The sequence below is a fragment of the Salvia splendens genome, chromosome 4 (genome assembly GCF_004379255.2).
Source record: "Salvia splendens isolate huo1 chromosome 4, SspV2, whole genome shotgun sequence".
Classification (NCBI taxonomy): domain Eukaryota; kingdom Viridiplantae; phylum Streptophyta; class Magnoliopsida; order Lamiales; family Lamiaceae; genus Salvia; species Salvia splendens.
Window position 1 is genome coordinate 17,256,863 of NC_056035.1, and position 25,966 is coordinate 17,282,828.

General features: G+C 43.5%; 1 non-coding gene and 1 pseudogene across 1 annotated transcript; one reads left to right on the forward strand and one right to left on the reverse strand.

The window, feature by feature from the left end:
* Positions 1 to 5,946: 5,946 nt before the first annotated feature.
* LOC121800745 lies at positions 5,947 to 20,175 on the reverse strand (annotated as a pseudogene).
* A 1,773-nt stretch (positions 20,176 to 21,948) lies between these two features.
* On the forward strand, positions 21,949 to 22,068 carry LOC121801696. The gene has a single exon (XR_006050634.1). It is a non-coding gene; the product is annotated as a U5 spliceosomal RNA (small nuclear RNA).
* The last annotated feature ends 3,898 nt before the right edge of the window (positions 22,069 to 25,966 follow it).

The window sequence follows — 25,966 nt, forward strand, 5'->3', positions numbered from 1 at the left end:
GGAAGAGTACAGCCGCTTCCAGTGAAGTACCTCCAGCTCCTTAAGAGTTAAGAATACAAAGCAGCCTATGTCAGTTCGGCATTTCAGTTTGCTGAGCAGGTAGTAAACCACAACAGGAGTAAAAGAGAGTACGAAAAGCTATACGAAGACACAAGTGCAGAAAGAAGAATTTTTTCATTCATAAGAAAAATTTTTTTACACAAGGCGGGCTTCAAGGCCATTTTACAAGAAGGAAGAAACTAAACTAAGAGAAGGGAGACGAAATCATACTCCGCCAGCTTCGTCTCCGGCTCCTCGGTGAAGTTCAGCTTCCTTCTCCTTGTCTGCCTCAGCTTCAGCCTCGGCCTCCCTGCTCCTCCCAGCCTGCTCGGTGCCCCCATCACCGATCAGCAGCACCTCTTGCTCGGCCTGCCTGTCTCCGGTCTGCTGATCAGGCTGCTCGGTCTCACCCTCTCCGTGGAAAATTGGAGCGGGTGAAACTGGCCCTAAGGAGGCAAAGATAGCCTCCATATTCTCGTCCCGGTCAGCTCGGCAACTACGAACTTGGTCAGCAGAAAGCAAGACCGAGGACGAAGCAAGCTCCTCAAGGAGCGGCAGACTCTGGAGACGAGCTGCTATCTCGCGGCCGTACAGCGGCAGGACGACTTCGGGCCCCTGCTCGGCATTATCGGTCATCAGTTTCAGCAGATCACCGACAAAGGCCGAAAATTGATTGCTCAGAAAGAGTTTCTCCGCGAAAGCACGGAGAACCTCCCCTTGGGCAACCACGGCGGCAGCATCCCTCCGTTTCGTCTGCTCTCGCTGGATGACGAGCTGGTTTTTGGCAAACTGGGCTTCATCCTGGGCCGAGATCCTAGCAGCTCTGGCCTTCTCAAAGTCGGCCTTAGCCTGTTCGGCCTGGTGACGAGCTGCCGCCAACTTCCTCTGCATCTCAGCATAATCGTTGGACGCTTTGGAGAGTTCAACGGCGACGAGCTTGGAGAGCATATCGTTCCTCTGAAAATGGAAAAAGGAAAAAGTCAACCGAGGGGCCACAAAAAATACAGGAAAAAAAGCAAGGCCAGAAAATCAAGAAGAGAATTCACCTCGGCGAAGTCCGTGGGCCATAAAAATGGCTCACAGATATGTTCCGAAGGAGGCGCCAAGACCACGTCTTTCTCTGGCGCTCTTGGGGGCTTCTGGGTCTTCCCCTTCCCCTTTGCCGAAGTGGACTCCGGCTTTTTTGGATCCGAAGAAGAGGTCTTCTGCCTCTTCGGATTCTTCTCGGCATCAGGCGCCGAGCTGGTAGCCTTCTGTTTCTCCGGCTCCTTAAGCTCGGAGGATTTGCGGCTAATCTTATTCAGCATGTACACTGCCAAAAAGCAAGAAAGCAAAGTTAGTTTTCGCCACAAAAGCAGTAAGGCATAAAAAAGAAATCCTCACCCTCAGCCTCTTCGTCCGAAGACGAGGAGTCGAACAAGAAGTCGCCCTTGACGAGCTCAGACTCCGAGTACTGCTTCCTAATCATGGGAATCTTATTGAGCTCGGCCTCGAGCTCGTCCAACGGTTCTACCCGAGGATGAGGAATAACGGACTTCGGCCCTCTCCAGGAAAAGTCCGAAGCCGAAGTCCTATTATAAAAAAAGAAGCGATTTTGCCATTTCGGCCATTTGGTTTTACAAAAGGCTCTAAAGGGCTGTAAAGGGATCAAGTAAAACCAAGATCCCTTCCTCTTAAACTGGAAGAAATTAAGGATTGCCCTCAGAGACAGATCCTTGTCTAGCCTACGCAGTTCGGCAGCAAAGGCCGATAAGTGCCTCCAAGAGTTCGGAGTCACCTGACCTAAAGGGAGTTGAAAAAAATCTAGCAGCTCTACAAAGGCAGGGGGAAGAGGGAAACGAAGCCCGCATTCCAAGCCGGCTTCATAAACGGTGGCGTAACCCTCCGGCGGCGAGTCAGCCCTATGAAGGTTGTCGGGAATCGCAACCTTCCCCCCAGGAAAAAAATATTTTTCGTGTAAGGATATCACAGTATCCTTACTCAAGATGCTGTGAAAATACTCTACGGTCTTCTCCCCGGATTCTTTCCGGCTAGAAGACCCCTTACCCCCTTTCCTACCGCTACCTGACTCAGAAGAAGAAGAAGAAGACATGGTTCTTACTCTTTGAAAGTCTGAAGAAATTCTGAAGGAATTCTTGAAAGTGGAAGGAAATTTTTTCGCAAAAGAGAGAGAATGCAGAAGAAGCAATAGCAAAAGTGTTCAAATGATGAAGAAAGGACGTATTTATCAGATTCGGAGAAGATTTCAAAATCATCGCACCGTTTCGAATCCCACCTTTTCAGGATTCAACGGCCGGATTTTACTGTCGCATTTAATGCAGTCACGCGCAAGGCACGTCCCCTGACGTCAGCCTCCCCCGTACCTTTATCCAGAATGCCGAAGTGACTCGCTTCGCCGAAGTGATTCACTTCGCTTTTCGGGGGGGGGGTAGTGATGGGGTACGTACTAAACAAGCCCAATAGCAGTGACGGCCCATCAGCCCAAAGCCCAAGGAAGAGTATCAGTTCGGCATTACCAAAGAGTTCGGCCCCAGCCTACAGCTCGGTAAAAGCCAACCAATCAGTTCGGCATTACCAAAGAGTTCGGCCCCAGCCTACAGCTCGGTAAAAGCCGACCAATCAAGCTCTACTCTCAGATCGGCAAAAGCTGCTCGGCAATAGTTCAGAAGTTCGGTCTCAGTATTCGACCGAACTGGGAGATAGTGGACTCATGCAGAACCTCCACGACCTCCACTACACGATCTATTTAGTGGTGTCAACTCATGCAGGATAGCGGACCAAACAAAGAGATAGTGGACCCATGCAGGATCTCATGACCTCCACGACATCCACTACCTAGTTAGTGGTGATGCAAGCCACGACCTAGTTAGTGGTGATGCAAGCCACGATCTTAGTTCAATGTATAAATAGAACTTAGATCAGATAGAAGGGGGCTCTCTAGACATAAAATATCATATAGCAAGTCTGTATTTGTAAGCTGGAAAACCAGATCAAGCAATACAATCTTGCCCTCCTTTCTTCCCGTGGACGTAGATTTACCTCAGTAAATCGAACCACGTAATTCCTTGTGTCGTGATCTATATTCATTACCTGCATTTACTACTATCAAAAATTCGCCCAACCATCATTCAATAAATTGTCTGAGTAGGTGTGCTTCACAGTTTGATCTTCATCGCGATCTTCATCACAACAACTGGTGCTTTCATCGTGCTCTCACCCTCCCGAAATTGAGGTCAAATCTCTAGGGGTAAAACACAAGAGGGTTTCTTTCTCATCATGTCATTGCACATTTTGAATTTTCACTCTGTTTCTCATCATGAAACCAAGGTACTCTTCATGCAACCAAGGTAAGTAGGGAACAATAATGACTTTTCATGCCCAAAAATACATGTCTTTAATTTTCCTTTTCCCGAAAACCAAAACAATCAATAATATGCTTGTTTGACAGAAAAGTAATGTAGATCACTTTTCTTGCGTGATAATGAAGAGAATTTAAAGAATGGTAACTCTTTGATTTAACTCGTCCTATATATATAATTATAAACACAGGAGCCGTGCCTTCCATTTTTTGTTGTGGGTTCTTACTCCAATAACTAAGGTTGAGTAGCCCTCGTTGGAGAAGCAGAGCACGTGCATAACACATGAGATTTGTTCTTTCGGATTTGCACGTGACCTTCTTCTCCAACATGGGTTCCCCACTCTTTCTCCGACACCATGGAGAAAAGGTGATTACTTATTTAGCAAGTTTTCATTATCTGCCTTTCCCTCATTTGTTTGTTGGAGGCTTGGAGCTCTCCAACGATCTATCTCTAGATTATGATGAGGTAACACTTGTACAAACAGAGAAAGTTTCTTGTGATATTTAGTCTCATAGGTAAGCCAATATATTAGTACTCCTTCCGGTCTCCAATAGAAGTTCTATTTTGTCATTTTTGTCCGGTCCTAATAGAAGTCTCATTTCACTTTTACTATTTTTTGCAAGTACATTCCACATTTCATCAACTCACTTCACTCACATTTTATTATAAAAGCAACTCAAGGCACATCACGACCTACAGGCAACACCGGCAAGACCTGGGAAGGCAACCCGATTGGGGGTCAGAGGATTCGTTCCTTCATATACCTCCCCACCAATAGATAGAGATAAATGGGGATAACTGAACCTCGTGTACAAAATGCCAGTACCATGCAGCTGCTTTAAAGCCAACGTGATGCTTTATATTCCATTAACTCACTCCACTCACATTTATTTATAAAAGTATGTCTCACATTCCATTAACTTTTTCTACCACTTTCATTTACAAAGTTAAACAATTTCTTTAAACTCGTGCCGGTAAAAAATGAGACTTTTATTGGGGACCAAAGGACTATTAACTTGTACTTGGGTTGTATGACATAAATTGTGACTCATCATCTTTTATTGATGCAGTGAACATCCACAATTGGGTTGATCTATCCTCATACCACAACTATATCTTAGGAGTATTGTTGATGTAAATAAAAATTTAATACTCACTCTAGCCCAACTAAGTTGAGTCGTATTTATTTTTTGGATGTCCCAATAAAGTTGAGTCATTTCTTTTTTTGACAAAAAACAAAACAACCAATCACTTTTACTTTATTTCATCGCATACTTTACTCTCTATATTTTTCCTACTTTATTCATCTCTCATACTTTTTAACATAATTTCTTAACCTCCGTGTTCAAAAATTTTGTATTAACTTAATTGGAACGGATGAAGTACTAAGTATTGTTTGGATTCGATATGTCGGCTTTATTTGATGTTCATCATTACATAGGTTTGGGTTTGATGTTGGAAATTGAAGAAGTAAGGCTCAAGTGAAAAATGGATAAAAACTATGGTGGAATCAATGACAAAAGTCTTCTTTTGAAGGTGAATATTGAGAGAGTAACATGGAATATCATTACTGTCTCATACACGCAATGCACACATGTCCAGATACACTTTCCATCTCCATACTAATTCATTTTGCATCATACTCCCACGTCCGAGAATATATGTGAATTAATATATATTTAATAAAGTGAGATAAATGAGGAGAAGAGTAGTTAAAAGACCCACATTATTATTAGTGTTTATTGGTAGACCATAGTGATATAAGTTGTAAATAAATTGATATATTGGTTATGAGTTGGGGTGAACTTTCTATAAATGAAAATAAACTATTTTTATAGAAAGGACGAAAAAAAGAAAGTGTTTATATTTTTATGGGACGAAAGAAGTAAAAAGAACATAAATTAGCGTAAAAATGGTTTACTAAATTTCTCAAGATATCCATAAGCTTAACACTAGTTACCCTCACTTTTACCTATAGAACCATCAAATATCAATCTTGAATCTTCTTGGATTTTATATGTACATCTTTAATTAAATAGTACTAGCGCTTGTTCACTATAGGAGATTTCCATTTCTAACATCTGAAAGAATTAAATCTTTCAAGAATTGAGCCATAATTAGCCACATATATAATTCTTTTCCCTATTGTTTAGTATTCTAGAATTGGCCCAAATATTACCCAAAATAAAGACTTTGACCTAATAGAATTATGGATTGACAAATTTATCCCTCCAAGTAGAAAGGTGGAAAAGTGGGGCAAATGTGTAAAACCAAGTTCATTTCTTGGTGCACTTTTCAATGCACAAACAAATTTTACCTATTAGACAAGATTTCAATTCTTCCTCAATTGGCATGAATAGTGCTGACCCCACCTCAATTGTAAGGCCCCCAACAATAAATTAATGGAAGATGAACAACCATAATTCCCACAATTGAACCAAGAATTGCCCAATTCTTACAGAACACGGCCTTAATTTAGGATGAAGGCATATATATGGCCCGTTGAATAAATAATATATTGTAAAGGAGTAAATAACAATGAATGGAGTCATGGTGATGGTGATGGTGATGGTGGAGGATACATATGGATATCAGCAGACCAGACATTGGTAGGTTGAATCCTAGGTGGAGAGACGCACTTCCAAACGGCGGTGTTTCACTTTAATCCACTCCCAAACGCCAGCTGGCACACCTTGTCCCCTCTCTCCACCCTCCCCTTCGCCTCCAAGTATGCCAGCGCGTACCACGTGGACGACGATGACGTGTTCCCGAACCGGCACAACGTCATCTTCGACGCCTCCACGTCCCTCTCCCTCAGCCTCTCCCCGATCGCTTCTATCACCGCCTCCCCCCCCGCGTGGATGCAGAAATGCTCCATCCCCTTCCTCAACTCTGGCACGCACCCTCCCCACACGTACGCCGCCTGCTCCCTGTACGGCAGCACCAGCTTCCCCACCGCTGTCATATTCTCCTTCAGCGCCTCCCCCGCCACCTAAATTCAATCGAAACTTATGATTTGGATATTCTAATTCTTGTTCGATAAATTGATGATTCTCCCTCCTCTATTGTGCTCCCCCGTTCTTCTGAAATACTCCCTCCGTCCCATTAAAGATGACCCACTTTCTTTTTTCGTCTATCTCAACCAAGATGACCCCTTACTTAATAAGGAAATAATTAAGAAAAAATAAGAGATTTTAAACGTAATTAGTTAACCATAATTAATTCACTAATTAACTAAACCTGAGAACCCACCTACCCAATTGACCGCCCACCTTCCAACTTCACTTTGGAGAAATCCTAGATCTAATCGGCGATCTCGTTCGCCGGCAATCGTCTCCGGCTCTGACACCACAACTTTCGATAAACTCTTTCATTGTCTTCTTCTTTCACCGATCTTCTTTATGTTTGTGCCAATACCGCAGAGGACGCCACCCTCCCTGCAATGACCGACGAGAGCGGTGCAGTTTCCGACGGTGCCCTTTCAGTTTTCCCAAATTTCAGGCGTATTGTCGATTTTTACAATGAAGATAGTGGATGAATCTAGTCGGGCCAAGTTTGACGGTAAAGTGACTGAATTTATTCGTTTTTAGCATCGCATTTGGCTTTTGGTTATTAAATTTATTGATATTTCGATTGTTTCTTTTTTTTCAAGAAATTCTTATCTTGAATGAAAATTCCCAGGTCTCGATGGGGTTAAACTATCTGGAAAAGTCGAATTTCAGTGCTTGCCTCCTAAAAAATTTCTTAATGGATCTTCTTAGTTTCACATATCAGGTTAAGAAAAAAGCAAATGATTTTCATCACTACGAGATTTGACAAGAAAATTGGAGGTAATTGAATGATTTTAATGCCTAAACTGCTGCTTGTTTTTATTGATTTTGGGTTTGTTCATGACAGATGCTTCAGACCGTTCATCCACCCTTGTAGACGGGCTAGTGATTCGTATGATGAGAGTTCCTCTGAAGAAAACGGGTGGTACCCTTCTCACCCTTCTTTCCTATCTGGATCTATTGTTGGTTGTGTCTACTGCTATGTTTCTTGGTTGTTGGCAGGTGAGTCGATGTGCTGGTTGTGGTGGTGTGGTGGTTGTTGGCTATGGTGCGTACTGTGTTGGCTGTGGTTGTGGGACAGTGAGAATTTGCGTTGAGCATCCTTGAAGATGCCCCGAGGTGGTGTTCCGTCAGCACAAGCCCCTAGGATAAATTGGACGACAAGATTAAATTTTTGTGTGGAAGACTCCTTTTTGCCCACCATGACTTCCTTTAAATCTACTGTCGTTTTAGTGTTAGTGTTAGGGAGCAATTTAATGTTCAAAATCTATTTATAGATATTGCATCATCTAATGTTGAATTATGCAGCAACTTGAAATGTTTCCAAATGAAATGAATGAAATCCTCTATTGTTAAATCTGCCGCCAAGTTGAAATTTCCAGAATTGAATGAATGGATCTGCCACCAAATTAAATTCAGGTTTTATATTCCGTGTCTATTTTAAATTCACATAATTGTACACATGTAATTTTTGAATTTATTATTTTTCACACTAAAAATCAAATGGACAATATTGAAAACTACAATCATGTTTTCAGTTTTGATAACTCATTAACTTAGAAAATGACAAAATCATTTCCTAAATTTCAAAATTTTTGATCCCGCATATCATTAATGAAAAAATTCGATGATATTGTCAATATTTAATTGTGTATTTTGAGAATTTTCTCTCTTACTTAAAACTTCCAATTATATATTTTTTCTTTTATTTTATTTCTCTCTCTTACTTTATTTCTCTCTCATACTTAAAACACCCACCAACCTTTTCTCTTTCTACTTAAACATCTTAAATAAGTCTGCATAAAATCTTGTGCCGTCCCAGGAAGGGGTCATTTTCCCTGGGACGGAGGGAGTATAAACTATTTCTTTTTTAGTATGTCTCTTAAAATTATAAACTACTCCCTCTACTAACTATTTAAAGAACCATTTTGTTATTTTAGATTATCCACGATTTAGAATGTGGCCCCACATTTCACCAACTTTTTTACAATCACAATCCAATATGAAACTAATACTCCCTCTGGTACGGATTTTACGAAATGTAATGGAAACTGAGTTGAAAAACTCAGTGAATGTGAGTCCTACTTTTAAATATTAGTTTTATAATAAATGTTAGAATGAATTAGTGGAATATTGATAAGGCATGTTTCATGCATCGGTTTAGGAGTAAAGAGTACGCTACTTGATCGGTTTATCGCGCAAAAGCAAGTGTTAATTGTGCAGGAATGCCGCTTGACCAAGGCAACAAGGTTAAACTGATCAAGCAAGTACAACAGGCGAAAAAGGCCAAAAATCAGGGAGTTGATCAAGGGGAGTAATCAAGCAGTTAAGGAGGAGACCACTGGCTTCCAGAAGAAGGACACATGAGGCTAATGAGCTGGATGGTGCGCATCATTCTGCTAGCAAGGACGACGTTCTAGAAGAGGACACGTGATGATACATGAGACGCAAGGTCAGAGCTGAGTCATGAATCTGTTATTAAAAAGCGACGTCATTCTAGAAGGAAGGCACGTAGCAATCGATTAGTCGCTCGCTCACAGTGTGAGCGAATATCCTCTGCCAAGATCGTTATCCAGCTGGAGATTGTGCGAAGTGCCTATAAATAGAGGATGTGCCACCACAATCGGGAGTTCTTTTTTTTTTATTTCTCTTTTTAGTTTAGAGCTTTTACCATCTTCTTCCGTTTTCAGCTTTTATCTTCTTAGTTTAGTTTTTGTTTAGCTCAGTTCAAGAGATAGCTTAGATAGAAAAATGTTTAGTTAGAAAGGGCGACCGAAGGAAGCGCTACAGAAATCTCGATATCTGTCGGCGTTATCTCAAGTTTCCCACCGAGGACGTCTCGGTTTTACTTGCTTTATTCTCCGAAGAGTTAGCTTAGTTTAAATCTCGCATTGTAGCTAAAATTTTGATCTTTTTACATTCCACATGTTCGCTGTACTCTTCCGAGTTTTCAGTATAAAATCGAGTTGTTTTGTTTTCGTTCTCGCGTTTACTATTTTCAAGTTCAGTTTAGCTTTTTAATCTTTGACCAAGTGTTTAATCATGTTGAGTGGCAAGGTGTTTCATGTTTTTTGTAGCATGCTTAGTTAGTTGAGTTCTTATTTTCAGTCTGACGTTTACTTGATCCAGTAGTAATCAGTGACTTGATCCAGTAGATAGTTTACTTTGTGCCTAGTGTAAACTCAATAGTTAAAACTCCCAAAATTAAAGCGTGGCAGCAACCGAACCCTATTCACTACGCACACACTCGATACACTCGCTTCTCTGTGGGATCGACCCCGAACTTGCCTCTTTACTGTTAAAGTAGTGCAAATCGGGAGTTATATAAATTACATTGGTTGGCTGGCTAGAGCGAGATCACCTTGATCAAGTGGCAACGACATTTGCTAACTGATCCATCCGGTTCAGTTATCTTCCATATAACTTGATCCACTCGAACACGAAACTCCCTAGCCCGCCAAAATGGCGCAATTGCCGGGGAAGCATGGTGTTATTTTATGTTTGTGTGTAGTGCATAGGTGTAAATAGTTTTGTTTTCTTTCTTTTCTCATTTGTTTTTCTTTCTGTTCATGAGAAGGTACCAACGCGGTGGACACTGGAATCATCCTTTCGTATACAGAGATACTAACGCTCATTGGAGATTCCAGGAAGCCGGTGTTGTTACCACGCGATACAGAGCCGCATTAGCAGCAGCAGCAGCCGCTGATCAACTGACCAGCGAAGAAGGAGAGCAGAACGCACCACCCCAACTACCACCACTTGAACAAGAAAAAACAGAGATGGCCCATGTCATCTCCATCACTCCTGGGATGCGGACCATCGTGATCAAATCAGGAGTACTGACCGTTTTGCCCCATTTCTATGGCCTCTCGAAGGAGTGTCCTTACGCCTTCCTGGAGGAATTCTGCAGATATTGCGATATACAACCCGTGCCGGTTGGATCAACCTCTGAAGATTATAGGCTGAAGGCTATCCCCTTCGTCTTGAAGGGCGATGCGGGATTCTGGCTGTCAAGGTTGCCAGAAGGATCCATCAGTACCTGGGCTGAGTTCCGGATGATATTTTTAGATCGCTTCTTCCCCGCGTCGAAGACAAGTGCCTTTAAGCGGGAGATTACCGAGGCCAGACAGGAGTATGACGAGCCCCTCGACAAATACTGGGATAGATTCCAAGGGCTGCTTCATGCATGCCCCAACCACAAAATGAGAGAAATGGAGATCTACCCAACCTTCTACGGCGGACTCATAGTGGATAGCAAGAATGATCTTAACCTAGCAGCTCAGAGGGATTTCTCAAAGACCCCATTCAGCCAAGCCAAAAACATCCTAGAGAGGTTGATCGAAGCCAAGCGGTCGTACGAGACATCTCGTGGCCAGTACAGGAGAGGTGCAGTGCACGCAGCAGAAGCGCGCAGCAATGAGAAGTTAGAGGCTCGTTTCGAGCAAATGGAGAAGAAGCTGCTGGAGGCAGTAGAGAAATCCAGAGCACCTCCGCCGCCTGCACCCAAAGAGCAGCAGTATGCGCCGCCACCATCACCGCCATAAGAGCATCACTATTACTATTGCGAGTTTCCCCCTGAGGCGGAGCAACCCCAAGTGAATGCCGTCGGCTACTGGAATGCGAATGGCAACTGGATCCAGGGAAAACAAAGAGACGCCCCGTGGAGAGACCACCCCAACTTTAGGTGTACTGATCAGAATCAACGCCATCCATCTCAACCATCGACACAGCAGATACAACCCTCTAAAGGGCAACCAAACTGACCCGCTTGGAACCCAGAAAGGTCAAACAATGGAGGAAACAGAATGCATGGAGGTCAAGGCAATTGGTCAGGTGGACCTCAAGGGAATTGGTCCAGTGGAGGGCAGCCAAACTGGTCAAGCCGACAGAATGAAGGAAACTGGGGGTACAGACAACAATGCCCCTAGTCAAGCAACTAGGGCAGGCAACCGGGCAATCGATGGTAAGTTATGTCCCGCCACACCAGAGAGGCAACCAACAGCACACCCAGCCACCATACCAGCAAGAGCACTACGGACAGTCCGACTACTCACAACCCAACCACGCTGGGGGGCCGCCGAATCAACGATATAATCGGCACTCCAACGAAGGATCTGGAGATATGATTGTCTCGCACCATCCCAATGATGCAATGAGGGAAATCCAGGAGGCCCAGAAAGAGCAGCGGGAGGCGTTGGATATGCTTACAAAGCAGCTTTTCAAGTTGCGATGTCGCTGGGAGAGCTGAGGGGAAATGAGGGAAAAATCCCTGCTACTGTGCAGCCACCTGGTCATGAAAACATCAGCGGAATGTCCCTAAGGTCAGGGAAAGTTACCAAAGCCCTAGCTCACCTGTGATGTCTCCAACATCAATGACTGGACCAAGCCGTGAAGAGGAAGGAGAATCTAGTGGGGTGGATCAAGCAAAAGGGACAGACAAAGGTAAGGCGAAAGTGGGAGGTGAATCCTCAGAAGGAAGTCAGGGAGAAGAAGCAGAGAAAGTAAAGCCATACCCGTACTGAGGAATGGTGAAAAGGAAAAGAGACGCCACGATTGACGTGACTAATATGTTCAAAGAAGTGGAAGTGAAGGTGTCGCTCTTGACGGCCTTAAAGATGCCCCCGATCAGTAAATTCGTCAAGGACTACCTGGAGGGAAAAAATCAACAAAGAAGGGAGACTTATTACAGAGGAGAACATCTCTGCCGTGATCCAGAGAAGCGACCTCCCCTCCAAGAAGACTGATCCGGGAATGTTCACGCTCCCAATTTCGATTGGGGAAATTCAAGTGGAGCACGCGATGTGCGATTTGGGGGCGTCTATCAACGTTCTACCATACTCCATCTATAGGAAGCTGGCAGCGGCCAAGCTCGTCGACACTGACATCATGATCCAATTGGCCGACAGATCGTGTATTCACCCGGAAGGAATTCTGGAAGACGTGATTGTGAAGGTGAATAACTTTCTGTACCCAGTTGATTTTTTTGTAATCAAAATGACGGAGCCAGCAACAAGGGAATCGAGTGGAGTCCTACTGGGGAGGCCGTTCCTGTCTACGGCCAGCACCATAATAGACGTCCGTAATGGGATGATCAGCTTGGACTTCAATGGAGAGAAATTTACGTTCAATCGATGAAGCCATGAAGAGGTCGGCCGACAGTGAAAACGTGTACTCAGTAGATGCGACTGAGCCCTTAGTACATGAGTACATGGAGGAAGAGTTCTTGAAGTGGCAGTTCACTGATTCCGCTGTTGATGAAGAAATCGAGAGAGAGATTGCAGAGTGGTATGAGACCATGAATGTCGGAGAAATGGACGACCAAGCCATCGCGAAGGCGATGATGGATTTTTGTGAGCGCCCACGACCAGCTGGGTCAAGTGGGAAGGCTCAAGTGTCTAGCCTAGAGAAGCGGCTTGATCAAGGAAAGCTACTGGAGAGAGAAGCGGCAGAAAACCCTCTACCTACTGAAGAGCCAAAGCCCGCGAAGGAATTGAAGCCACTTCCAGCACATCTTAAGTACGCCTACCTGGGAGAGGAAGAAACGAAGCCTGTAATAATCGACAGTCGGTAGACCCAGGGGCATGAAGATAGATTGCTGGAGGTATTAAGAAAGAATCTGAAGGCTATCGGCTGGAAACTGACAGACCTGGTGGGCATCAGCCCAGACTTGTGTATGCATCATATCTGATTAGAGGAATGAGCCAAACCACACCGCGACCAACAACGAAAGCTCAACCCCAACATGAGGGAAGGGGTGCTTAAGGAAATTGTCAAGTTGGTCTCGATAGGAATTATCTACTCCATTCCAGACAGTAACTGGGTCAGCCCAGTGCACATGGTGCCGAAGAAAGGAGGAATCCAAGTAGTGAAGAATGAGAAAAATGAATTGATTCCTACAAGGCCAGTTACTGGGTAGAGAATGTGCATAGACTATAGGAAGCTGAACGCAGCTACGAAGAGAGATCGTTTCCCGCTGCCCTTCATTAATCAAATGCTTGAGAAGTTGGCGGGGAAACAGTATTTCAGCTTCATAAATGGTTATAGTGGCTACTTCCAGATCGGGTGAATCCGGAAGACCAAGAGAAGAGACGTTCACATGTCCTTTCGGCACATAAGCTTATAGGAGGATGCCTTTTGGCCTCTGTAACGCCTCAGACACTTTCCAAAGATGCATGATGAGCATCTTCTCTAATCTGTTAGAAGATTGCATTGAGATCTTTATGGACGATTTTACTGTCTACGGAGATACATTCGATCAAGGGCTGCACAGCCAGAACAGAGTGCTGGAAAGATGCGGCCAAAAGGACTTGATTTTGAACTTTGAGAAATGCCATTTTATGGTTACTGAAGGAATCATCCTAGGGCATGTAGTGTCGAGTAGGGGAATAGAGGTCGACCAAGCAAAGGTAGCGGTTATTGCTAAACTCCTGTATCCCACCAACCAGAAGGAGATCAGAGCCTTTTTAGGCCACGCTGGGTTTATAGAAGATTTATCAAGGATTTCGCAAAGATAGCCCAGCCCCTGACGAGGCTACTCAAGAATGAGGTGGAGTTTGAATTCTCCGATGATTGCAAGACCGCGTTCCAACTGCTGAAGGACAGGCTGATAAACTTTCCAATTATACGTGCCCCCGACTGGACTCACCCCTTTGAGGTGATGTTCGTATGCTAGCGACTATGCTGTGGGGGCAGTATTAGGTCAGAAAATCGAAGGAAAGAGTTACGTAATCTTCTATGTTTCCAAAACTCTAAATCAAGCACAGAAGAATTACGACACGACTGAGAAGGAAATGCTATCGGTGGTCTACGCGTTCGAAAAATTCAGGACTTATCTGCTAGGCTCGAAGGTGATTGTCTATACTGATCATGCGACCATTAAATACCTAGTGGCAAAGAAGGAATCGAAGCCGCGACTCATCAGATGGGTCCTCCTCTTGCAAGAATTCGACTGGGAGGCGGTCGATAAAAAGGGATGTGAGAACAGAGTGGCTGAGCATTTGAGTCGAATTTTGCAAGACGACAACGGAGAGGCTATCTTTGATGCTTTCCCCGATGAGCATCTCTATCTGATCAAGTTAACATCTGAATGTCAATGGATCAACCAAGTGGAAAGGGTTGATCAATCCAACCAAGGAATGGATGCATTTGTGGTGGACGAAATTCCACTACTCATGTTTAACTCTCGCCAGTAAGCAGGTAAAAGGAGTGGTCAGGTACTCACGGGTAGTCTGCTTGATCAAGCGACAATTTCTTAATCTATTAAACTGATCAAGTGACATCCTAGGGGAACCCGGTCAACTCCTTAGTAATTAGTGTAAATAATTTAGCGGTTGTTAAGTTTTTATTTCTTAGGTAATTAAAAAGTCGGAAATGGAAGGAAACTGATCAAGTGGAACTATTTGAGTTTTTCATCTAGAATTAATTGTCCACTTGATCAGTGAAATTTAAATTTAATTAGTGGTGTAGTGATTGAATTGATCAGGGCAGGTGATAATAGGATGTGTAAAGTCCTGGAAAGGTGTCAGGAAGAGCTAACTGCTGCATTGGACAAAACATCCCACAAGAGGTTGAAGACGGGGAAGACGCTACACCAGCCATCCCTAGAAAAGATCATGATGAAGGAGAGGTTTACCGAATATATTGCCAGCATTGGATTTGAATGGTTGCTAGAGGTTGTTAAGACCCCCGTACCGGAGGTCCTGGCCAAGGAGTTTTTCACATCTTTCCGTTTCACCGGAAGTTCAGACCCGGAGGCCAGGAGTGTCTCCTTTAGGGTGTTTGGCCAGGACCAACTGATAAGCCTCAATGAATTCTCCATCCGAATGGGCCTCTACACAGAAGGCCAGGTGGCTAACAGGGACTGACTTGGGCGCGATATCGGCCTCCCTCAAAAGAAACTCGATTTCGATCAGCAGGCCGTCTGGAAGGCCCTATGCAATGGACGCGCCCCTGCCTTTACAGCCTCTGAATCCAGAGGTCATCACATAGCTGATCCTGCCCTTCGCCTAGCCTAGGTGTACCTAGCCTGTAATCTCCTCGGACAAGCCAATACGCTGTCAATCATCACCCTGTCCGAGCTCTACTTTATGTGGAGTATGAGAGAGCAGAGGAAGGTCTATCTTGGGTTCTGGTTGGCCTTCTCCATAAATCAAATTGCTACTCGCACTGTCCGCCATTTGAACGTTTGCCACTTCCTCGGGGCCTATTTGAGGAGAAACTGGATTGTGAAGTGTGCCGGACGTCCCATCCTCTGCCCCAGTCCCGAATGATTTGACCTCGATTTCTTTGTTAGAATTCAGGTACTCGAGAAGACGCAAGGAGGGATGTTTCAATTTTATGCAGCCGGTCGGCGGTAGCAATAGAGAAGCCAATCCAAAAGGAGAACGAGGCCTAAGCAAACCTCAGCAACCCCTGCTGAAGAAGAAGATGAAGGTACACATTGGGTGCCCACCCCAAGGATGGAGCGTGAGGAGGTTGCACATGCTGACGACGCATGGAAGCTCCGAATAGAGCAAACATTGACGCAGCTGGTGGAAAGTTCAAATTCTCAACTGGTCCTGCTGGCCAGGTTGCTGGGAACCACCCATGACCAAACCCCTGCTAGGCAACCGCCACCTCCCTCTACAAGCTCTCCTCCAACTCGGCGCCCATCGTCCTCCAGGCCACCCTCAGCATTCCCCGGTCAACCCTCCAGGAAGAAATAGTATACCCCCCTTAACTCAGCTCGTTTCAATTTGATACAATTTATTTTTTTATTTTGGTATGTAAAAATTTGATATTTTTTGTTTGATCTTACACTTAGACCTTTGTTGGGTCTAAGTGTGAGAAGGTTATGCATGTTTCCGTTTCTATCTGCCTTTGTGTTTTGGTTATTGTTTTCTGTGTATATCGACATGTTTTGATTGTTGGCACTATCTCCCACTTAGCCCAGTGTCTGGTCTAAGTGTGAGAAGTTTTCCTTGGTTTGTTTGCCTGTGCCTAACCCTTTTTCCACTGCGTCCAGTCCCTCGAGGACGAGTTCATATGCAGTGGGAGGGGGAGGGTTAGTTTTAGTAAAATCATACATGTCAAGTTTTTTGAAAAAAATACAAATATCTGTTAGTAATAATTAGGGCAGTATGCATGAAATTGGATAAGTGGAAGACTTGATTGCTTTGGGAAGAGTTAGAAAAAGGACTCAGTATGCTTACATGAAGAAACTTGATTGCTAAAACTTGATCAGTTTGAATGACGCAAGTATGATGGAAATGCTCAATTTTAAAATCATCTATGAAGCCTCTCTATATGTGAGTTATAAGTCAAAGTAGAACACTTTCTACTATTTTTACAAAGAAAAATTTTATGAGAGGCTACTTTTTAATATTTAGATGAAAATTGCACAAGTAGTAAGGACTAAAGACATTAGGACTTAACCATTTGATCATTTTCTTCTTTCATTTCATGAACCCGCCTCATCAAGTAAGGCACCCCCTAGTTAACCAAGTTGAGCCATATACACTCTTACTCGTTCTTTTGAAACCCAAACCCACATCCTTATATTTTTACTAACACGTGAGGAATAGTGGTCAGAGAGGTGAATCAATTTCAAAGGAAAGGGGGATGATAGAAAATTGAAATAAAAGGGTAGCCGGGTTGAGCAAGTTAATCAATCAGGTTGATTAAGTCAGACATCAAGTCGGAAAAAAAATGTTGGAAAATATATGTCGAGAAAAAGAGTTGAGAAAAGTTTGAGAAAAAGAAGGGCAGGAAAAAGTTGTAACCTGACCCAGTAAGTCGAAAGTTAGAGAATAAGCCAAAAAGGTCGCGATTTGACCTAGTGAAATATCTAGAGGCAGAATTAATAATTCCGTCTGATCCATCAAAGTTTGTTCAAAATCTTTGGTCTCTTGACTCATGTGTTTTTCCTTTTACAATTTATATTTTTAACTTAGAACCCCTAGGACCCTATCATAATACATTACTTCCTTAAGCACCATTACACCCGAAACAAAGGACCTTAAAGAACTATCTTGTGCAGTCCGATTCGATGTATTAAACTTGTGGCAATACCGAGTGAACAGTTAATTTAAATTGAGCAATCTTGACAAACTGATACCTTGATCAAGTATACGCGAAAGAGAAGAAACATAAGCTGCTGGCAAATGGATTGATCTTGACCTCGGGTATGATTGTTGGAAGTTTATTCGGTCTAATGCATCTATGTGAATATGTGTTTTTGTTTTAAGTCTGTTTTCCCTTTTCGTCTTCTTTTACTTTCTTGAAATGAGTAAACCATGCCTGAAATTTGCCTTATCTTTTTCTTTACTCTTTCTTTATACTTGGGGACAAGTATGTTTTAAGTGTGAGCAGTTTGATAAGGCCTGTTTCATTCATCGGTTTAGAGGTAAAAAGTACGTTACTTGATCGGTTTATCGCGCAAAAGTAAGTGTTAATTGTGCAGGAATGCCGCTTGACCAAGGCAACAAGGCCAAACTGATCGGAGAGTTGATCAAGGGGAGTAATCAAGCAGTTAAGGAGGGGACCACTGGCTTCTAGAAGAAGGACACGTGAGGCTAATGATCCGGATGGTGTGCATCATTCTGTTAGCAAGGACGACGTTCTAGAAGAGGACACATGTTGATACATGAGAGGCAAGGACGGAGCTGAGTCATGAATCTGTTATTAAAAAATGACGTTTTTCTAGAAGGAAGACACATAGCAATTGATGAGTCGCTCGCTCACAGTGTGAGCGAATATCCTCTGCCAAGATTGTTATCCAGCTGGAGATTGTGCAAAGTGCCTATAAATAGAGGATGTGCCACCACAATCAGGAGTTCTTTTTTTAGTTCTCTTTTTAACTTAGAGCTTTAACCATCTTCTTCCATTTTCAGCTTTTATCTTCTTAGTTTAGTTTTAGTTTAGCTCAGTTCGAGAGATAATTTAGATAGAGAAATGTTTAGTTAGAAAGGGTGACCGAAGGAAGCGCTACAGAATTCTCGATATCTGTCAGCGTTATCTCAAGTTTTCTGCCGAGGACCTCTCAGTTTTACTTGCTTTATTCTCCGAAGAGTTAGCTTAGTTTAAATCTCGCATTGTAGCTAAAGTTTCGATCTTTTTACATTCCGCATGTTTGCTGTACTGTTCTGAGTTTTTAGTATAAAATCGAGTTGTTTTGTTTTCGTTCTCGTGTTTACTGTTTTCAAGTTCAGTTTACTTTTTAATCTTTGACCAAGTGTTTAATCATGTTGAGTGGCAAGGTGTTTCATGTTTTCCATAGCATGCTTAATTAGTTGAGTTCTTATTTTCAGCCTGACGTTTACTTGATCCAGTAGTAATCAGTGACTTGATCGAGTAGATAGTTTACTTTGTGCCTAGTGCAAACTCAGTAGTTAAAACTCCCAAAATTAAAGCGTGGAAGGAGCCGAGCCCTATTCACTACGCACACACTCAATACACTCGCTTCTCTGTGGGATCGACCCCGAACTTGCCACTTTACTGTTAAAGTAGTCCAAATCGGGAGTTATATAAATTACATTGGTTGGCTGGTGAGAGCGAGATCGCCTTGATCAAGTGGCAACGACATTTGTTAACTGATCCATCCGGTTCAGTTATCTTCCATATAACTTGATCCACTCGAACTTGAAACTCCCTAGCCCGCCAAATATGGGGGTCCACTAGCAAACATGGTAAAAAGTGAAATATGACAAATTTTGTGGGACGAACGGAAATGGATATATGTGACAAATTTTCAAGGATGGATGGAATACTTTAAAGGGCGTTCGGTTTACAAGATCGTATCACATAATTAAATATGCAGTATGTTTGGTTCATGAGATTCAATCCCACAACTCAATCCTAAATGAATAATCATGTGATAATTAGTCGTAGCTAACCCCTATGACTAAAATAATGTTACAACAATATCCTAGATTATGTATATTTGATAGTACTAATTTAGGAAGGATATTGAACACTACCTGAATGGGTGCCACCTTTCACTAACTTTCTCATTTTTTTTTTCCAAAGTCAAACAATTTCTTAAAATTCGTGACGAGTCAAGAAAGCTCTTTAAATAGTAAACGAAGAGAGTATCTAAATTAGTAAATTTGTTTCTTATACGAGACTCATTCCCTACTAACATAAATCAATCAGTTTACTTTATCAAATCACTGTACCTGCATAATGAGCCTGGAGAGTGCGACGCCGGTGTGGCCCTGGGCGTCGTGCTGCTGCATGACGAACTCATAGGTGGTGTTGTTGGCCCCGAGGTGGGTCCTGATGATGTGGGGCCGGTTGGAGAGGAGGGCCCTGGCGCCTCCCATGCGGAACAAGCAGTTGGAAAGGAGCATGGACTTGGTATCCCCTCTATAGAAGTTGGCGGAAACAGACTCCATGCTCGGAATCAAAGCTAAAGAGTTCCCATGGACATTCAAAACATCCCTCGCGAGAATGCCAGCGCTGCACCCCATGCCCGACAGATTGTAGGCCTTGACGTTGCTTCGGAGGCCGAACCTGTTGACGACCATGGAGGCGAGCGAGGGGGTCGGGGAGGTGAGGCTGCAGTTGGTGACGAGGAGGTCGATGGCGCGGGGATGGACGTCGTTGTCGGCGAGGAGGTTGTGGACGATTTGGAAGAAGACGGTGTGGATCACGTGGATGGTGGCGGAGAGGGAGTGGTCCATCGGGAACTTGTGCATGCCCTCGGGGAGGCACGTGTGGTTGCCGATCCCCCCCGAGCCGATGAGCTCCTGGTGCTCGGCCAAGGTGGTGGGCGGGGGGCTGGTAGCATTTGAAGTCCACCAGGTAGACCTTTCTGGGTCTGTGGAAAAAGTAGATCAATACGGCTAACACTACTACATAGCTCAGTAGTATCCATTTTTTTTTACCAAGAATTAATGGTGTTAGTAATTTAGTATGGGTATTTATTGAGGTGAGATTGGAATGAGGAAATAATGTGATGCTGTATGGAAGCATAACCGCCGGAGGAGAAAATGTCCATGCGTCATATATTGAGCGACATGGCATCCGGGAAGAAGCTGTAATGCTGCACATCAATTGCCCAACTCCAAACTACTTATATTCTTTGCGGTTATTCAATAGTATTACATACACAATTACTACTTGAATGAAAATCTACAGAATACATGTATTTATTTTAAAACTATATAAATGGACCTTTAGTTTGAACATTTACGATATTTTTTAATAATATCATGAAAAGTCTCTAAAGTCTTTTTGCATTCTTTTTTTTTAAAATGAGTGGACCGGCATTAGTTATGTTAAATAATTTTATTTATACTTTTGCATCATTCATATCTTCTCTTTACTTTATTCCTTTTAAGTGCATCAATGTAATTAATGAAATTTGACTTACGCAAAGATCATGAGGTTATAAAAGCGGAGAAGTAAAGGCTACTTAGGGATGAGAAGGTATGATCTCTCCGTCTACGTAACATTAATAGTCTCATTCGTGAACGACACAAATTTTAATAAGAAATTAGTAAAGTAAAATAGATAGTAAAAAAGTAGGTAAAGTAAGAAAAATATGGAAAAAAAGTAGGTAAAGTATGGGAGCTAGAGAGGAGAAAAAGTGAGCAAAATATGAAAGAGAAACTTTTTATTTTTAGAAATGAAACTATTTTTTGTAGACATCCTACAATGGCACAATGGACTATTTTTCATAAACGGAGGGAGTAATATATCGTGCTGACAATACATATCAAGATACTTTGAAAATTTATATGAAAATATTTAAAATAAGAAAACACTTCTTATAGAAAATTAATAATTTTGTAGATATCCCAGATAAAAAATGACATGATAATTAATCTGAAGTGAAATAAAATCCGAGTTTATTAGCATATTCATTTGGTGCAAAACTTAAGCTACATGACCAAATAAATAAAAAAGTGAATTGCAAATCTAATACTCTTACTTCCCCCAATATCTGTCTCACTTTGACTCAATACGAATTTTAAGAAAGGTAAAGGAAACTAGGTTGAAAAAGTTAGTGATATGTGAGTCCTATAATGTGAGAAAAATGAATTAATGGAATGTGAGATCCATTATCAAAAATAGTAAAAATAAAATGGGACAATTAATAATGGACGGACCAAAATAAAAAATTGAGATACACGATACTATATATGTAACACCCCGACTTTTTTTATTTTTGAAATGACGTCGTTTACGCATCTAAAATTTTTTTTGCCTTTATTTATTTGTCGAGAGAAGTATTTCACTTTTTGGGCCAAACAATTATTCTTTTACTATCAATTAGGAACCCGTTTGTTATGAGCTCAAAACTTTCTTTAATTCTTCCTTCTTTGAGCCCAAAATTAATTTTTTTCATCGATATACATATACTCACGTCTTCCCCATATTCATACAATCTTGCACCACATTCTTTTTCAATACCAAAGAATTGAGAAATTAGAGAAAGAGAGGGAGGAGAAACGAAATTGTCACGGAGAGAGAAAACAACATCGGGCAGCAGGGGCTAACCGCGACGATTAAGGACTCACTGCGCTTTGAGCACATAGCGAACTATTCTTTCGCCTTTTACTAAAGAATACCGCGTGCTCGTAGTAATTCAAGCAGCATACGCCTCTTTTTGGAAGGTTTTTCCTCATTTGGAAAAACCTATCTTTAAAAAAAAAACGAAATTGTCACGGAGAGAGAAAACAACATCGAGCAACAGGGGCTAACCGCGACGATTAAGGACTCACTGCTGGAACGCGATGGAGGATTGGATGGCGGCGGGTAACACCGCAAAAACACGACGGTGCGGCTCTAACTGGGATGTCGCTGACCTTCGGACGGAGGTTCGAGATAGAGCGCAATTCAACGGATGGCGGCAGCGGTGGCGGAGCAGGAAGACCGCCGGCTGGACGACGACGACTCCTACTCCGATCAGCAGCCTCGCAACCAACAGACAGCAGCAGCGCGCTGACGAAACTCCGAGGAGGCAGCGGCATCGCAGCGAGGGGCTGGCGGATCAAAGAGAGAGGGCTCGAGGCGGAGCGTGATACAACAGATGACGAAGATGGAGAGAGTTTGAATGAGGGTTGGGGCGGCCGAGTTCCGAAAAGGACGACGGTGGCAGCAGCCCGTTTGAAGGAGCTGCTCGACGGCGAGCTCACCGTCGTTGGACTGTAGTGACAGCGGAGTTTGCGACATCAGCGGCAATGGTCGACGGAGGAGAAACTTTCCGAATCGAATGGCGACGGGCGGCGGCTCTGTGTGGCCGAGAAAAGAGAAGGGGAGACAAGGGAGGCCGGAGGCTTCAACTGCACCGTGACTGCAGTAGCTCCTGCTGCGTCGCGACATTGGCGTCAGTGGTGGCGTTTTGATCAGCAGCGGCTGACCGGCCGATAACGGTGCTGAGACGGAGAAGCGGCAGCGCAATATCTACACCGGCAACGATGAGCAATGGAGACGACAACGATCAAGATCAAGAGTGAGAGTGATACGAGTCTTATACTATTATTATTTAGTTTAGATATATTAGGGACTTGCATATCTTTTTCTATATCTTTGTTTTCTTGTTCATTAAGTCAGTAGCATTATAAATAGGAGTTATTGTTATCACTTTATTCATTCAATCAATATATGAAATTATCATTCTTTTGGCTCAATTGAGTAGCAAACAAGAAACATCTCCTAAGGTTGCCGACGAGGCTGATCTCGCGCTCAACCGCTCCTTTTTGCCATCCAAGTCACGACCCAACGTTGGGCGCTCGACAACGACGACATCTCGTTTCTTGATTTTGTGTGGAAATTGACGTTAAGGAGGACGGTCTTTAACAACTGGTGCTTTCATCCAGACCTCAGCATCCTCCGTCTGCGTTCTTCCATATCCCCAAATAAATCACCACCATTTCTACCGCAACAACGATTCAGTCCGTCAACATGTCATACGACTACGCCGGCTATCGCCGTCGTCAATACGACTTCCCTCAGGCCACACAGCCATTCCGTTTAGTGTTGCCCACGGTTCGGAACCGGACGGTTCCGGTTTGGATCCGGCCGGAACCGCCGGTTCCGGTTCCGGTTCGGAACCGCCGGTTTTTTCAGCGGTTTAGGCGGTTCCGGTTCGGAACCGGCGGTTTCGCGGTTCGAATATTTTTTTTTTTTTGAAATTTGGATTTATACAACAATCTGGAACAAGAGTACAAGACAATGTATAATTCAAATAGAAATACGACGAATAAGGAGAAAATGATATCAATTTTATTGAGTTTGAGTTGTAACGGACAACATTACATTACAATTTACAATACATATACATCTACAACTACAACTACAAGTATACGACATACAACAATGTAATATAATTTACAAGTGTCGTCGGACTCGGGAACGTAAATAAAAAAAACATGAAATGGGGGGGAATTGAAAAGGGCTTGAGCTCAACTTAAACTTTCAAAGTTAAACTTTTCAAATTTAAGTTGAGTTGCATATGTATCCACAATTTTATTGAGGAATCAAAGCCCACGTAGTTCTCGGGATGATGACATATTGCTATGTAGAAATGTAGAAATATGGAATAATATATATTTTTTTGTTTTAGCAATTGAGAAAGAAAGACAACTTATAGAACTACGGGAACAAGTATAAGTGTATAACAATGCGTAATAAGAGTAGCACTTGCGTAATTAAATGGAAGCACGATAGCACAAATGAGAAATTGGAGACAAAGAGAGAGAATTGGGAGATTGAAGAGAGAACCTCTTATGGAAGAATTCGAATTTGAAAAAAAAAATTGAATTTTCGGAAAACCGGCGAAGAATTCGAATTTGAAAAAAAAAATTAAATTTTCGGAAAACCGGCGGTTTTCACGGTTAACCGCCGGTTAACCGCCAAAAAACCACCGAAACCGGCCGGTTTTGCAGCTGAAAAGCTGCCGCCGTCGGCCCCATCCCCGATGCCTTGATATATGCGCCCGAACCGGCGGTTCCGCCGGTTAACCGCCGGTTCCGAACCGTCCCGAACCGCCGGTTCGGTGACGGTTCCGGTTCGGAATATCTTGAACCTGAACCGGACCGCGACCCGAATTACGACGGTTCCGGTTCGGGAAAATTGCCACGGTTCCGGTTCGGAACCGGAACCGCCGGTTCCGGTTTGGCGGTTAACCGCCGGAACCGGAACCGGTGGGCATCTCTAATTCCGTTCCTACCATCCAGCCCAACCTCGCCATGTAACCAGTTGGGACCCCCCGCGCATCCGGGTGGAAGTACTCCGCCCGCCGTCGTGGCCTGATCCAGAATCACCCTACGTCTCACACCACTTGGATCCACCTGATCGTCGCCCACGACCGAGATACCAGGCCATCGGGTGCCGCGATTGCGCGCAACCGCAACGTCGAGGGGGGTGGCCACCTATCTGATCGCGGAGATCATCAGACCCAATTAGCCGCAACGCAGCGGCACCGCCCAACGTGCTGGGACCCACCAGCGCAACAGCAGGACCGCGGCTACCCGACTGTTGACCGGGCTCGATGCTCGGAGACGTGCTGGGACCAACCTCGCCCTCAGGAGGAGGTAAGAGCCAACGCGGGACCTGTACAGTCAGCCCGCACGTGTGACCAGTCAAACTCCGGAGCAGCCACGCCTGCCGCTAATACGGGTCTCCCAGGCGGAGAAGTCAGAACGGTCCAGGTTGGGTCTCTGCTGGCACTGTCCCGAAAAATGGGTGATGGGACATGTGTGTAAACAACGCATTCTCTGTTATGCGGATGATGGGGAGGAGTTTGAGGAGAACATTCAAGATGAGAATTTAGCCGAAGAGAAAACTGATAATACTCCCACGATAGTATTCGGTGATGATGTTCCCAATGACATTACAGATGTTCACAATGATGGCGCTCCTCTTGATGTTCCAAACAACGAGTCCTCTGGAGAGTTCGTCAAGAACAAAGGGATTGTCATGAACGCCAATAAGTCACCGCAAGTGCTCGTTGGGGTATATGATGAAAAGATTGGTGAAAAGGAGGAGACATTGCTAGAAGATAAAGAGGAGGATGGTTCTATTGGTGAAGTGGAGAAGATAATCGCATCGTTCAATGTTGCTCAAATGTCATCGACGGAGGTTACAAATTGTTGGTTTAAGAGAGGAAGTGTTTGCACTGGTGTAAGGATAACTGTCTATTTCTACGTGGATTTCTTTGATGGCAATTTCCCAAATATTGTTCATCGTTCGACATCACTCGACGTCGATACACGATTCATCCCTCCGTGCAATGACACGCCATATTTGAGCATTCTTGGAGGTGATAAAGGGAGACATTCAGTTGTTCGATATGTGTTTGATCCAGGAGGAGACGTCCAGCTAAAGGTTTTGCTTTCAACTCTCGTCCTTGGTTCGTGGTTCCCACCTTGAGAACAAGGTGGATTTTAACCGTGGGGGAGTTGATACGAGTCTTATACTATTATTATTTAGTTTAGATATATTAGGGATTTGCATATTTTTTTCTATATCTTTGTTTTCTTGTTCATTAAGTCAGTAGCATTATAAATAGGAGTTATTGTTATCACTTTA